This window comes from Sturnira hondurensis, unplaced genomic scaffold, assembly GCF_014824575.4.
Source record: "Sturnira hondurensis isolate 20B ecotype Veracruz unplaced genomic scaffold, ASM1482457v3 Scaffold0010428, whole genome shotgun sequence".
Lineage (NCBI taxonomy): Eukaryota > Metazoa > Chordata > Mammalia > Chiroptera > Phyllostomidae > Sturnira > Sturnira hondurensis.
The window spans coordinates 19,311,320-19,327,765 of record NW_028083059.1 but is presented as its reverse complement, the minus strand read 5'-3'; the positions used below and the strand labels follow the sequence as shown (position 1 = coordinate 19,327,765).

General features: G+C 36.9%; 1 pseudogene; it reads right to left on the bottom strand.

Moving 5' to 3' along the window:
- Positions 1-386: 386 nt before the first annotated feature.
- LOC118995749 (BTB/POZ domain-containing protein KCTD9-like) lies at positions 387-2,822 on the bottom strand (annotated as a pseudogene).
- Positions 2,823-16,446: the final 13,624 nt, after the last annotated feature.

Below are 16,446 nucleotides of genomic sequence, written 5' to 3'. Positions count from 1 at the left end.
ATATCTTATCAAAATGTACTATAAGGACTGCAGCCACACTTCTGTAGAGTTCACTGTAATAGCACCTGATTTATTATGAGTCTGTAAATCCCCTCATTCACATAAGCTATTCATAAGCAATTCTCTGTTTTCTGTATTGATGGTTTCTCAATCAGAAATTGATAACATCAAAATTATTATTCTCTCTGGTTCCAAAACCCATAAAAGTCATTGTTTTTAATCAAGCCACTTCAATTTCCAATTCACAGCTATGAGTTCTGTTAATCATTAGTATAAACTAGTATGCTTCTACAATCATAATGATCCATGCCTTATTAACTTCCTGCCTTTATCAAGCACTGATTTAAGAGATATCAGTTCAGTCTATAGAACCTGCAAAACTAACATCAGTCACTCTGAAAATAATCATGAAAGAGCAATTTAACAATGTAGAAAGAAATCCTGAGCTATGTAGAATTCTTACCAATTCATGAACTTAAAACTTATGTAAGGATAAAAGAGTAGCAATTCATATGCAAATGTGTGTGCAGCTATTTAGGAATATGCTCCTTCAGTTGTGTTGGATTTACTTACTCCAAACACTGAATTCTAACCATGTAAAAAATCTGGTAATAGGTTTTTAAATGGAAGTAGCATGGCTTAATGGACTAAGGTCTAGGAGTTAATGGAATCAATGAGTGAATTTAAACCTGGCCTGCCAGTAAAACATTGTATAAACTTTAGGAGTCACTTAAATTTTAGTAGTTTCATTTTTATTACTTCCGGTCAGTATCATCTGAAATATTATCTGCCAAAATCCACTCTGTTATTAGTAAAAATTTATCAGATATTTCTCCCTGTATATGTGACCATATACTTATATTTTCATATTGATATTTTATTACTTAGATACTTAATTTTAAGTACATAATCACTAAATGAGTGACTTTTTATGTCTATTGTCTGTCACACAGTACCTTATAAACCTATGGTTGCTTACAAGAGGTGAGAATCCCTTTTTTTTTTTTAACTTAGACAATGGCAAACATTGAATCAATTAGGTATTAACACTAGAAATGTACAGAATAGTGGATATTGCCTGATTTTTTAAGAAAATTCTATTTTGAGTTTCTACCAGTCACATGTTCTGGTGTAGTAGGGATTAGTATAGAAAGGCCAATGAAGGCTTTATGTAATCATTAGGAAAATTTATATCATCCTGTCCTTAGATAGTTATTTTTTTCTCCATAGACTAAAAATTTAGTCTTTTAAAAAAAATTTTATTTCTTTATTTTTAGAGAGTGGAAAGGGGAAGGAAGAAGAGAGGGAAAGAAACACCAGTGTGTGGTACATCCCCCACTGGGGACCTGGCTTGCAATCCAGGCATGTGCCCGGACTGGGAATTGAACCAGTGACCCTTTGGTTCCCAGGCCAGCACTCAATCCACTGAGCCACACTAGCCAGGGCTACTTTTCTCTTGTAACCAAAAATGACTCTTATGTTAAGCACTGATCCAGAGAAATCAGCTCATCCAAGATTTGCACAGCAGAGATTAGCATGTGCAATACTGCAGCAGTTTAAATGGGCCATTTTGAAGTTAATGTATCAAAAGTCTAAATGAGAAAAATCAGCACCACTGAAGTTTAAACCATGAAAACGCAATTCTGATTTGGTTGGAGTGGCTAGCAGAAAACAAATTCCTTTGGAGATACTGGTGACTTCTCAACCAACCATGAGTCCTCTGGTGGTTGAGAATTCTTTATTGCGGCTTCTAACTGTTCAGTTAATGAGTCAATATCAAATAGTCTGGCTTCTTCTAACACACCCAGTAAATTCATGCAGTCACTTACAATGAGCTGTCTGTGATGCAAGTAGTTCAAAATGGGTCCAAAGTACTCAGATCTTAGGTCAGTTAAGAAAGCTCCTCCATAATCTTGAGGAAAAAAGATTCATGGACATGGATGGACAACAGTGTGCTGATTGCTGTGGGAAGGAGGGTGGAAGTGTAAGGGGACTAAATGGTAGTGGAAAAAATGCAATAAATTTTCTAAAGAAAAGCTCATTAGGCATATTTCCAGCTTGTGTCTTTGAACATATTTCTTTTCCTTGGACTAGTTTCCTTATAACACACACACATACACACACACACACACACACACACACACACACAACTTGTTCTCTTACCTGCTTCAAGTTTTTTCCTCTGAAAGAACCATTCAAAGAGGTCTTGATTGACATCTGATTTACACTGTAATACTCTCTTCTCCCCCCTCCAACTCAGTGTACCTTCCCCTCTTCCTGCTTTAGTTTTCTCCACAGTGCTTACCAAGTATGGGGTAAAGTATGGGACATGTGTTTACTCATCTATTTATTTTATCTGTCCTGTTGTTTGAAGTAAGTTCCCTGAGGGAAAAATTTAAAAAGAAAAAAATGGAAAAAGAAAGCTCCTCTATGATCTTGCTTATTTTCCCAGACAACGTTGTCCTTAAACACTTGGGCCAGCTTACTGCCGGGCTTTTTTTTTTCACCCAAGTGGTAAATATGGTTGTATAGTGGTGCCCTCCAATATTTAGTGCAAGTTTATGTGAGATCCTGACAAACCTTCAGGTAGTTGAGACTTTGTCTGAGGATCAATGAATGATTCTTCCACACACAAACAACACATCATCATCCCTGATCAAAGCAATATCATCAATCAATGCACCTTTTCTAGTGTACACACTGCTGGCTTTTATGTTGAGTTTACTGCTGGCCACGGAGAGCAAACCAAGTAAAGTCCAATATACAGCTATTACCTTTCCATTCAGGGGGTTGCTCTTAAGGAACAGCAACACTCACCTCATTACACTGCCCTTACTGGTCCCAAATGAGCCTCCACTGTCCCACCTGGCTCTCCTATTACCTTTTTCCTCTCCTTCCCTCCCCTTCTCTCCACCCACTCAGACTTTCTTGCCTTGGCCACCATCCTTCTCTTACGGACACACACACACACATATGCATGCACTCTCTGTCCAGCACCCCAGGGCTGGTCCAGATAGTTACTTTTTAATCGCAATTGATTCCTCACACTTTCTGCAGCTTGGATTTATGCTAACATAAATCATTTAAACCATCCCTCTTATCAATAGCTCTCTTATAGCAAACTAGTAAATGATAGAAATTATAGTAACAAAACTTGAGTGTAGACTTCATGAAGAAGACACTTCCTTGCTTATTTATAATTAATTCTCAAAAATATCCATCCAGTGCAGTTCTAGCAATCCTTCTCATGTTGTGACATTTTTGGGAGTATGAGATCTCAGTGCAATGGTTACGTATGCATTGGCCTAAAGAACCTCTCTGCTACTCATTCCACTATTCATTCAGTGAAATTGGCAATACAGAGACAACCAGAGCAGGAGGAAATTCTCAACTATTAAAAAAATAGACATATGTCATCTTTTATGTATTACTTTCAAAGACCTGGGCATTTTGTTAAGTATTTAACATGAATTATCTCAGGTTATTTTCATAATAAACCTATGGTGAAATAAGCCTAAAATTATTTGAAAGCTTGCAAAAAACTGAAACAGAACATAAATTACTTATCTAGGATCATATGCTAGAAAGCGGTTGAATGTGGATTTAAACACTTGTAATCCAGCCAAAAGTATGACATGGGAACCAAATGCAAGTTTGCTGATTGGAGCAATGCTGCTCTATCTGTAGCAAACCATCTCAACTCTCAGAGGAAAGTATTTGTATTCCAAATGTCTTTTTAGTTTTGATGTAGGTTTAAATCAGCCATCTATGAAATGAGCATCATTTCATAGTTATAGCATCATTTCTTAGTTATTGGGGAAAAAGCAGGTTCCATGTAAAGGCAGAAGATTTGAGGAAAAGGAAGAGAAAGGCAGCTAGTATTTGTTGAGTACTTATGTTCTGAAGGCACTAGGCACATATGTTAGTAAGTACTTAAACCAAGACCAATATATAAGGGTTGTCAACTGCATTTTACTAAAGAGAAACTACAAGCTCTGAGAAGTTAACTCCCAAAGATTATCCTGGTTGGAATTCAAACCAATATTTTCTAAATTTAAAAATATCTATGTTCTTTTCACCCCATGAATAAAAACCTTAGGCACAATGCCACTCTTTCCCTGCTTCCACTCCCCGCAAACAGAGTTAAAGCTGTTCTACTTTTAAAACTCCAGTTTTGTTTAATTTTACAGGTTCATTAGATTTGTTCTAAAAGAATAACTTTACTGTTTAAGATACAGTGTCTCAAATCTCCATTTATAAACAGGCTAAGGTGAGGGTTGGAGATCAAAAAGAGGTCATTTGACCAGATAATCCCTGTTATCTAGTAAAACAGATTACCTCTATTGCACTCAATAAGACAAAGCCTTGCCATTATTGGATTTACAACTACACAAGTTCATCCTTCAAAACACAAAAAGATGGCACAGGTTTTTGCAGAATTATGTGCAGATGCCATAGCTAATCCTTTTAAAGAAATCCAAACTGATCACAAAGACTTTTTTTAGAAGACGATCATAAAAACAAAAGAAGAAAAGAAAACCAACAATGTTAAGGGACATGAAAAACACATATTCTGATCAAATTAGTCATGGCATTCAGTATTTAGTTGATAAAAGAGCTTGTATTCTAGAAACTCACAGGAGATGAATGAATGGTGAGAATAAATACGAACGGCACCTCATTAAGAGAGAAGACTAGCACCAGTCCTTATGACAGTCAGTCTTCCCATTGTGTGTGAGTAATGCAGTCCTCTGAGTCCATGCCCTTAACAACACTATACAATTTTCCTCAGTGCAACTAGTGCCTCCTGGGGGTAAACTGAGACCTAACCGAAAAAATCTGCCAGCTCCTTGCTGTGCAGTGCAACATCAACCTTAATCCACACAGCTGGAAATAAACCTTTTAACTAGAATTTTGCACTGGTGACTGGGAAGCTGAGACATTGTCTTTGGAAGTGTGACAAGCATGAGCATGCCCCTGAGAATGCTACATATGGGTCCAAGTGTGGATCCAAGGACCAGAAGAACTCTTTTGTTTTGGTAAAACCTAACTAACCAAAAAGCTGTCTGATACTTCATTTTCCTCTACACAGTAAGCTGAAATTCCACAAATGCCAAACAGTTCTCATTTAAAAGTGGAGAAACCAGTAAAGTTCCTACAAACTGTATCAAACCAGAATCTGTGCATGACATCAAAGGTGGCAAGATAAGCCCAACTTGAGCTTCATACTTCAAAATCAGAAATTATGCAGGATGCAGGCCTATAGCACTGCTCTGCAGCCCAGAGCAGCACAGGTGCATTAACCAGGAGTTGATATATGTAACAACATGGGACAAGGCTCTCAGACTACATTGTGAGAATCTTAGTTGTGGTAACTGGTGATTTAGCACATTTGTGACTTTTTTTCCTGGTGAAGCTTCTTTTTGGTAAACATAACTCAACATTTTGTCAAGAGAAAGGCACCAGCCTGCCCATTACAGAGAACCAGCCATGATAATTATAATCTCATGAAAATATAAATTGGCCTTATGCTATCAGAGACAGCAGATAACATATATGGCTGAGAACACAGGGGGTTAGAAGAGCAAAGACTTATATGTATCAACTAGTCTTCCATAAACTGACCTATGTTTTCCCATTGGTAAAATAAACTGCATCAGTGATATTAAATGATGATATTCATGTAAACTTTTTGGAAATAAAACATGGAAAAATATATATGTATATGCACATGTGCACACACATGCATTAAAATTGCTGCTTCAAGGGAAACAAAGTTAAATTACCCATTCCTCAAAAACTCACCTGTTTTGTTTCTAAGCCCCTCTGTGTAGAAACTAAGGTAGCTAAAGGTTATTAAGGAAAAGGTTAATTTCTTAACCTTAATAACTAAGGTTATTGCTAAGATTGTTTTCAAATTTGATACCATAAAACAGTGGATTTTGGTAAGAAACTAGTTCTCTAAATTTGACTTCCAATACTCCAACTACACTGTATACACACACATATATATTTAATAGTACCTTCTGTTAAAAAAGTGGGGCAATTTCTAAACTCCTTAGGACATCTTTTTAGGATGTATTTTATTGATTATACTATTACAGTTATCCTAATTATCCCTGTTTTGCACCCATCCACCTTCTATGCCCTTTTCTCCAGCAAGCTCCCCCTTAGTTCATGTCCATGGGTCATGCATATAAGTTCTCTGGTTTCTCCATTTTCCTATACTATTCTTGATATGATCCTGTCTATTTTGTACCCAGTAATTGTGCTTCTTAATCCCTGCACCTTTTCCCTCATTATCCCCCACCAGCTGCCAGCTGATAACCCTCCAAATGATCTCCATATCTCTGATTCTGTTCCTTTTCTGGTTGTTTGCTTAGTTTGGTTTTTAGAGTCAATTGTTAATAGTTGTGAGTTTGTTGCCCTTTTAATGTTCATAGTTTTGATCTTCTTTTTCTTAAATAAGTCCCTTTAACATTTCATGTAATAATGGTTTGGTGTTGATGAACTCCTTTTGCTTTACCTTCCATTCTAAATGATAGCTTTGCTGGACAGAGTAATCTAAGTTGTAAGTCCTTGCTTTTTATCACTTTGAATACTTACTTCTTGCCAGTCTCTTCCAGACTGCAAAGTTTCTTGTGAGAAATCAGCTGAGAGTTGTGGGATGTTGGTAACTCTCTGCTTTTCTCTTGCTGTTTTTAAGATTCTCTCCTTATCTTTAACCTTTGGCATTTTAATTATGATATGTCTTGGTGTGGTCCTGTTTGGGTCCAACTTGTCTGGGACTCTCTGTGCTTCCGGAACTTGTATATATATTTCCTTCACCAACTTAAGGGTGTTTTCTTTCATTATTTTTTCAAATAAGTTTTCAATTTTTGGCTCTTCCTCTGTTCCTTCTGGCATTCCAATGATTCAGATGTTAATACATTTGGAGATGTCCCAGAGGATCCTTATACTATCCTCATTCTTTCTTTCTTTTTTCTTTTTTTTTTTTTGCTGTTCTGGTTTAATGCTTATTTATTCCTTATATTCTAAATTGTTGATTTGAACCCCAGCTTCATTCCCTTCACTTTTGGTTCCCTGTACATTAACCTTTATTTCACTTAGTGTAACCTTCATTTTTTCCTGGGTCTTCTTTATCTTATTGCCATACTCATTATGTTCTTTGAGCACCCTGATCACCAGTTTTTGAACTGTGTATCTAATAGGTTGGTTAACTCAGCTTTATTTAGTTCTTTTTCTTAATTTTTGTTCTGTTCTTTGATTTGGGCCATATTTATTTATCTCCTCAATTTAGTATCCTCCCTGTATTTGTATCTGTGCATTGGTAGAGCTGCTTTGACTCCTTGTCTTAGTAGCACGGCTTACTAAGACAGAAAAGGTACCTGTAAATTGTGTGGGGCAGAGCCTTAGGAAATTGCCTGGGTGGGTCAACCTACTTTACTGCTTTGTGACTGTGTGAGGAAAGGGCTTGAAGAGGGTACAATACCACTGCCTAGTTTCTGGAGGTTTTCCTGTCACTTGCCCCATTTCCAGTCACTTCACCCACCTCCTGTATGCAACTGGTGCCCTGCCAGCTATTGCCCTGGTGGTATCCCAGATTGGGAGGGTTTGTGTATATTCTAAGTCCACTCAGGCCCTTTAACTGGGTTCTCTTGAAAATCTGGCAGTTTCTTCCACTGTCCCAAACCCAACTGATTTTTATAGACAGAAGTTATGGGGATTTATCATCCTGGTACTGAAATCCTGGACTGTGTCGTTTGGTCTGGGATCGCTCACTCCCAAGGTATCCCTCCTGGTTTTCATTCACCGCACATGAGTATGGGATCATCCAATCCACTGCTATCACTGCCTCTCTGTGCTACACTGCATCTCCACACCTGTCTGTCTGTCTCTGAAATTCCACCCCTCCTATCTGTCTGGATGGATGTGGCTTCTTTAAGTCCTTGGTTATCACATTTCCATATAGCTTGATTTTCTGATGGTTCTGGGTGTTATTTTGAAATCTGGTTGTAATTCTTTCTATGGTTACATGAGGAGGCAAAGTGTAACTACCTATGCCTCTGTCTTGACCAGAGTCTCCTTAGGATATTCTAATTGAGATTTTTATTGTTTTCATATCTGTTAGAGGAATCATAAAATTTCACTGGTGTGTAAGAGAAAAATTAGTAGAAACACATAACCATCTAAACACATAATAAACACCTAATAACCATCTAAACACATAATTGTGTTTAGATCTTTTGCTTGTACTGAGCAATGAATGTGGTGAGTGTGACGGAAGGTCCACACTTTATAGAAAGACACCTAGCAAAAAAAAATTTTTCTTATAGATAACACTGACTTGTCTTTGTAAGAGAAGTCAAATCTAACCTTCCCTTATGTAAAGTCAATTCTGTCTCCTAAATAAGTCACTAAGTTTCTGGCCAGGTGAAATCCCTTTACCTGAAACTGAAGTCCTGAAACTCATCTGCACAAGAAGACTAACCCAGATATCTATGGTTAAAGGCTCTTCAAGCAGTGAGAATGTCTATAAGGGTCACTATGCTCAAAGAGAAAAAGATCAAAAAACTTTATGACACAGTTTTGCATTTTGAGGATCTCAAAGTGAATAGTCATGAAAGATCCACCATGGATTATATACAAAATAAAAGCCTAGAAAGTATGAGGCTGCCTTGGTAGTGGAGACCCAAGAATAATTTCATTTAAAAAGTTAACTAATAACAGAGAAAACACATTAATCACATCTTTGGTTCTGCAGGCTTCTGGGCATATTTGTGAGGAGTAAAGAATATGATATCCTGAAAATGATTTGAGCTAACTTTCAACCTTTGCCTCAATGTTGATCTTTTCATTAAGCTAGGAAAAAAAGAAAGCTTTTAATTAAATGCCCTCAGAAGTTTACTACTATATTCAGCATATGCAAATCTAATTAAAAATAGGCATAGTTTCCTACTAATGCACATGCCATATAATTACCAGTTCTTTAACTTATTCTTATTACTGTCATTTCCATTTTAAGGGTAAAAGAAATAAGAGACAACTATTTCAGTTCACTCATTTAATACAGCTCTTAATTTCATTCATCTTTTCCATTATTTTCTCCTGTCTATCTTTGTGCGTGTCCATGTGTGTGTGTGTGTGTGTGTGTGTATAAAATCTCCAGCTAACAGCCAGCCCCCAGTACGTGTTTTCTTTCAGGTTTCTTAGAATCTTGAGACATACATGACAGTTTGGAGTTCATTCAAAGATTCAAGGTATCCTTATGCTAGTATCTTTACTATTCTCTGTGATAACCTGCCTTGAAAATTGTAGCTACCTCAGATGCCAAAAATAATCTAGGCTTTGCTTCATCCAGTGAGACAGCTGACTTCTCCTTGGCCTCTACTTCCTAGACCAAAGTTTGAAAAGTGCTTCCAGGCAGAAAGCAGAGTAAATTTGGAGCTTATTTACTGAGTGCCCTTTCTCCTGAGGATCATTGTTCTTTGAGAAATTTTATCCACTGTCTAAAAAAGTTGCTTGATATATTTTATCCAATTTTAAACCTGTTATTCTTTCATTTTCAGAATCCCACATGATAAAAATTTTAATAGATACTACTTAGTTTCCTTGCCCAAAAGTTTACTAGGGATTTGGATAATCACAGGTACACAGTTTTACATCAAGAACAGTAAAACTCAATAATTTTGTTGTAATATTATTTATTATTGTTTTTTCATGTAGTATTGATATTTTTAGATTTTAAACTTAAACATTTATTTTGCTTTTGACAAATGCTTTAAGACAGTAATCTAAAAGAGCTGTAATACAGGAACTTCTCAAAGGTATCTATGATGTATTTGGAAAGGACATGTCCACACCAGCAATATAAGAACATGATTCAAGAAGATGAGGTATGAAGTAATGTGTGATGGCTAAGAAAGGAGAACATAATATTAAGCTCCAAAATAGAACACAATGTTTATGTGTAGTAGGATTACTTTCCCATCGTGTCTCATGGCTAGGACATCCTCTTCAATCTAGGAATGTGCCGCCGCCCGCGGCAGCAAGGGTGGTCACGAGGTGAGGCGAGGGACTTAAAGAATGGAGAAGACCATGAGCTCTGCTGGCAAATGGCAAATTTATTCAAGGAACTGCTGGCTTATATGCAGAACTACAGTGGCCTGAGAACAATGCTGTTTTACAAAAGTTTGTACACTCCCGAAGGCTATCAAGAGGGCAAGATGTTCTCATATCCTGAGAACATGAGCCCAAAGATAACAGTGTCCTCATGACTATCACTTTCTTGGAACATGACGCATATGCCAAGATCTTGTTCTTTCCTTCAAGGCTGAGAAGGAGAAGGTCCGGAAGATGTCAAGATACCCGCCGGCTCCAGGGACCAGAAACCAAGTCCCGCCACCATTTTCACAGTGGGGGCTCTGTCCTTGGTCCCCTGCGGCCTGGCGGGCTCCCACAGGAATGGAAGAACTGGATGAAACAAACTGAATTTAACCTCTCTGTGTCACTTCTGGGAGTGGAGAGCAGGGGAAAATCTACATTAGCATTCATCAAACTCTGTTGTACAAAACCATGACACTCTTCATAAAAAAGTTTTTAGATCTCCACAAAGGACATAAGAACCTTGAAGACAATGAGAAATCCTATGATAAAAATACCCGATTAACTTGGTTTAATGTATTATTTTGCAAAATTGTTTAACCATGACAGAAACAATTACCCAATCATATATATCAGTCATATATATATATATATAAAACATGTAGATCATACATATGATCTACATATTATAGGACTATTTTGGAATTAATATAATGTTAGTAAACTTTTAGAAATCCTGAGCTATTTTATTTAGAAGTACACAAAGGGACTTTTTAGAGAGAAGGAAAAGCCTTAGGACAACTTGATGCAGTTTCTTCCTGAGTCAAACTGACCAGTGGGGCTGCTGAAATATTCTACATAAAATGGTCTTCAGGATTGGAAAAATAGTGAAGCCATTAATCCTGCACCCATAAATCTGCACCCACCAAATGAGAACTATGCTTCAAGAGATGGGAACAGCGGTCACAGAGTAACTTAGAAATCAGTCTATATCAGAGAAACTAAAGCCAGAACACATTATTCCAGTGTTCAAAATACCAAAGGTCAATAGATAAAAAGACAAACTGCAGTATTTGGGTGAGACAGAACAGTGTGACTCTTACTCGGCAATGTTACAGAAACTATATCTGTGGTAATAGAAAGGCCATAAATAAGACGGAAAACAGAGCCATATAGTAGCTCCATCAGCATCCCAATTGGGCCTTTTGATTAAGAAAAACAGAGGAGAGACTTTACACAACAGAAAAAAAAATGCTATACCTCAATATTGTGCGCAAAATGTGTTTAATGTGTTTCATAGCACACATTATAACAATCAGACACATCTCTACCAGCAGATAGAAATGGCCAACCTGAAGAATACTATGAAAATAAAAATAGGGATTTTTCTCTCTTGAGAGCCTGTTAATCGTAAAAGGACTAGTGATTGAACAAGAGTCAAAAGAACATTATTAAATGTAGGTGTAAATTACTTGCAAATGCATATCATTTAGCTAATAAACTAATATATTATTCTCTCATTCATTCACAATTTATTATTTATCAATCAATAATAATAAAATTTTAATTCACATTTAGGTGATATTAAAATGAAAATGTTTGAATTTGGATAAAGTCAACTCATCATTTCTTTTTTTTTCTTTTCCAATTTTTTTATTTAATTATTTTTCAAGTACAGTTTTCTGTCTATTACTCCCATCCCATCCTACCCCCCATCCTCCCCCCTCCCTCCCATTTCCACCCTTCTCAGTTGTTGTCCATGTATCCTTTATATAGGTTCCTCTAAATCCCTCCCTTATTTCCCCTGAAATTCCCTCCCCTCTCCCCTCTGGTCACTGTCAGCCTGTTCTCTATTTCAGTGTCTTTGGTTATATTTTGCTTGCTTGTTTGTTTTGTTGTTTAGCTTCCTGTTAGAGGTGAGATCATATGGTATTTGTCCTTCAACACCTGGCTTATTTCACTCAGCATAATGCTTTCCAGTTCCATCCATGTTGTTGCAAAAGGTAGGAGCTCCTTCTTTCTTTCTGCAGCATAAAATTCCATTGTGTATATGTACCATAGTTTTTTGATCCATTCATTTACTGACGGGCACCTAGGTTGCTTCCAACTCTTGGCTATTGTAAATTGTGCTGCTATGAACATTGGGGTGCATAGGTTCTTTGGGATTGGTGTTTTAGGGTTCTTAGGATACAATCCTAGCAGTGGAATTGCTGGGTCAAAAGGCAAGTCCAATTTTAGTTTTCTGAGAAAATTCCATACTGTTTTCCATAATGGTTGCACCAGTCTGCAATCCCACCAACAGTGGACCAGAGTCCCCTTTTCCCCACACCCTCTCCAACATTTGTTGTTTATTGCTTTGTTTATGATAGCCATTCTCACCGGTGTAAAGTGGTATCTCATTGTAGTTTTAATTTACATCTCTCTGATAGCAAGCGATATTGAGCATCTTTTCATGTGTCTCTGGATCCTCTGTATGTCCTCCTTGCAGAAGTGTCTGTTCAAGTCCTTTCCTCATTTTTTAATTGGGTTAGTTGTCTTCTTAGAGTGAAGTCGTGTGAGTCAGATGCCCCTGTCCCTGGGCGCAGGCGGAAGCCTCTGGGCCCTGACCACTGAGGCAGCCAAGGCTCCAAGGTCTTTATGAGCCGGCCAATGGCTGCCATCCTGCCGCCACCACCACCGCTGCCGCTGCCCTTGACTTTTCTCAGGGTTACCAGGCTCCCGATGAGTTCTCTGTGGCAGATGCCCCTGTCGCTGGGCACAGACGGAAGGAAGCCTCTGGGCTCCAACCACTGAGGCAGCCGCAGCTCCGAGGTCTTTACGCGCCGGGTAATGGCTGCCGCCGGTCTGGCCACCTCCGTCCTTGTCTCCGTCCTTACTTGCGTCCCTGAGACCCCAACAACCTCCAGCTGTCTGGTTCGTCACCATCTCTGGTCTCTCATTTTCATAAATGCTGGGGAATTGTTGGTTGGGGAATTGATTGCGCTGTTCTGTAAATCTGCCAGGATTTTCCCCCAGGTGAAGGAGAACTGCAGTCGCTCCGTCCTACTCCGCCGCCATTTTCTCCCTATCTCATCATTTCTAAGGTAGCAACTTACCTTAAGTATATCTAAGAGATGAGAGCTAACCAAGTAAACGGTCTGTCTCTACTTTCCTACCTACTTGAAATTTGTGTTTCTACCAAACAAATAGATGGTGATATAGATCAATCCTCAACTAAGGATGGGTTTAAAGGCATGTGTCAGGTGCTTTCCTTGCCCTGAGTTTTGGTTTTATGTTTGGAATATGGTAGATATAATTAAGCTGTATATATCATTAAAAACTATACTTACATCCTAATAATTAATACAGTGCTCTACAACAACCATGGACCAACAGGAGAGTTGTCTTTGCACAGGGAAAAAACTATACTTTCTAGGAAACATTTGTTGACCTTTCATTTTTCTTTTTTTTTCAGTTATACCTGTTATAAAATAGGAAGAATATGTTGTGCTTGAGTTTTTAAAAAGTTCAATCTGTCTAAATATAACTAAAATATTCATAAAATCAAGCTTTTTCAGGACTAAAAAAACATGGCTTCCCAAGTTGTTTATAAGAGTGACTATAAGCTGACAGAGATATTTTGAGCACAAGGTGCAGCAGAATTTAAATAACTTCCTCTCACTCCTCATCAGTGTCTATATGATTTCTAATCATTTTTCTACACATCAGCTGTGATGAGAAAGAATCAGGTGTGATGAATATGATGTTCTTGTTATTCTGAAGGACATTTATTTATATTTATGTCATTGTGTTTAGGTTACTCAAGCAAAATCTAGAACAAATAGACATACAAAATTCCTAAGTTAAACCTTCTGCTAACTCCATTTCTGAGGTGTGGACAGGATCTCCTAAATTCAGATAAAGGTTTCCCCTTAAAATTGGATGGGTGAGGCCAGAATCCTAATTCTCAATTGCCCTTAGTCTGCTGAGGAGTAAGAAAGAATTTTCTAAGTAGTAGTTTCATCTGAAGTTCTAAAACTCTCTAGAGAAGTTAAAAAGGAAAAAAACCCATATTTCTCAATGTCAACTTCTGTTCAAACAAAAACTTTTCAAGCACAGATGTCTACCCATAGATAGAGTTGTTATGGTAAAAGGAACTTTTCATAATTATAGGTAATCATGAAAACCCCTTTAGAACACAGATTCTATTTCGTTTTATTCTTGAGATTACAGAGACTTGGAAAAGGAGTATTTTTACTTATCAAGCTAACAGCAGATCTTCTGAAAAGCTTAGCATATGTTTTTTTATTAAGCATATATTTGCTGACTAAACAAGTGATTACTGTTTACTTCTACAAGATAATAATTTTGAAGTTTAATCAATTCACAAAGCCTAATGCTTCATATTTACTGTTGTGCAAATAGGAAAAACAAATAAGAACTAACTAAAAAAAAAAAACAAAGAAACCCACCTTAATGTTAGAAGCCCACGATATCACAGCCAGAAAATGGTTACGCTTGGTTGATACCTATTAAAGCTGAATATTTAAGTATATTAAGATGCATTTCATTACCTCTGCAAAGTGCAAATATACTTTCAACCTTTTCAGAGAAGCAGGATTTATCGTAAATTCAAAGAATGATTGTATCTGCCTTCTGGGCTTAGTGTAGTCTAATTTCATAATACATACTCAAACAGGATTTGTTCTCAGAGCAACACTGGGGTGATTTCAGAGCTGTAAGTCAGGTGCCTGATGAGCTCCTGAAAATATTTGTTTGGCATTCCAAATAATACAAATAACTTACAATGTTATTCTGAGATAACAAGAAAATGCTATTTCAAATAACAGCTTACTTAATAAACACGGGTTCCAGCGTAGATACTGCCCAGTTATCATGAGACACCTTACATTTACACTATAACTCATGTCCCAAGACAATTACAAAAATTGTGAATTGGCTGACATTCTGCTTAAATAAGATGTCTCTAGTAGCTACAGAAATGCAAATGAATTAATTCAAAATAATTGCATTCAAAATGCGTTATTGTATTAATAAATATTACATTTCACTTGAAGCAAAGGGAAAAAATAACTCTTAAAGACCACAAAGTATAATCAAAATACTCTTGAAATTATTATAATGTAAAACACTCAAAATCTGTCCACTTTTATCAAAGGTTGGGTTATAAAAAGGTATTACTTATATATATATATATCAATATTATGTTGAATTTTTAAAACTTTTATTTTCAAAATTTAATTCATACTCTCTCACAAAGAATGAGGTACACTTGAATGTCCTAGTATAATTTATTTCAACAGTTAACTTAGAGATTTAGGTGATTGGATTACTAGTTCTTATATTATTTTTAAAAACACTTTAAATATAAAATATGACTTTGCTATTTTTCTTCTTATTCAAGTTTTTAAATAAATTATCTCTTAAAAACATAATTCTGATGGTCTCTTGGCTTCTTTTCTGAAAAATATATTTTATTGAGTATGCTATTACAATTGTTCCATTTTCCTCCCTTTATTCCCCTCTGCCTTGAACCTTTCTCCCATCCTACATTCCCTTCCCACTTAGATCATGTCCATGGGTTGTACATATAAGTTCTTTGGCTTTTTTACTTCCTATACTGTTCTTGACACCTCCTTCTCTATTTTGCACCTACCATTTATGCTTCTTATTCTCTGCATTTTCTTCCCCATGCTCCCCCTCCCCCATTCCAGCTGATAACCCTCCAAATGATATCCATACCTAGGATTTTGTTCATTTTCTGATTGTTTGCTTAGTTTGGTTTTTAGATTCAGTTGTTAAAAGTTGTAAATTTGTTGCCCTTTTAATGTTCATAGTTTTGATCTTCTTTTTCTTAAATAAGTCCCTTTAACATTTTATGTAATAATGGCTTGGTTATGATGAACTCATTTAGCTTAACCTTGTCAAGAAGCAATTTATCTGCCCTTCCATTCTAAATGATAGCTTTGCTAGATATTGTAGTCTAGGTTGCAGGCCCTTGCTTTTCATCACTCTGAAAACTTCTTGCCAGGCCCTTCCAGCCTACAAAGTTTCTTGTGAGAAATCAGCTGAGAGTCTTATGGGAACTCCTTTATAGGTAACACTCTGCTTTTCTCTTGCTGCTTTTAATATTCTCTTTTTATCTTTTTACCTTTGACTTTTTAATTATGATGTGTCTTGGTGTGGCCCTCTTTGGGCCCAACTTGTCAGGGACTCTCAGTGCTTCCTACACTTGTATGCCTATTTCCTTTACTAAATTAGGGATGTTTTCTGTCATTATTTCTTCAAATAAGTTTTCAATTTTTGGCTCTTCCTCTTCTCCTTCTGGAGTTCCAATGATTT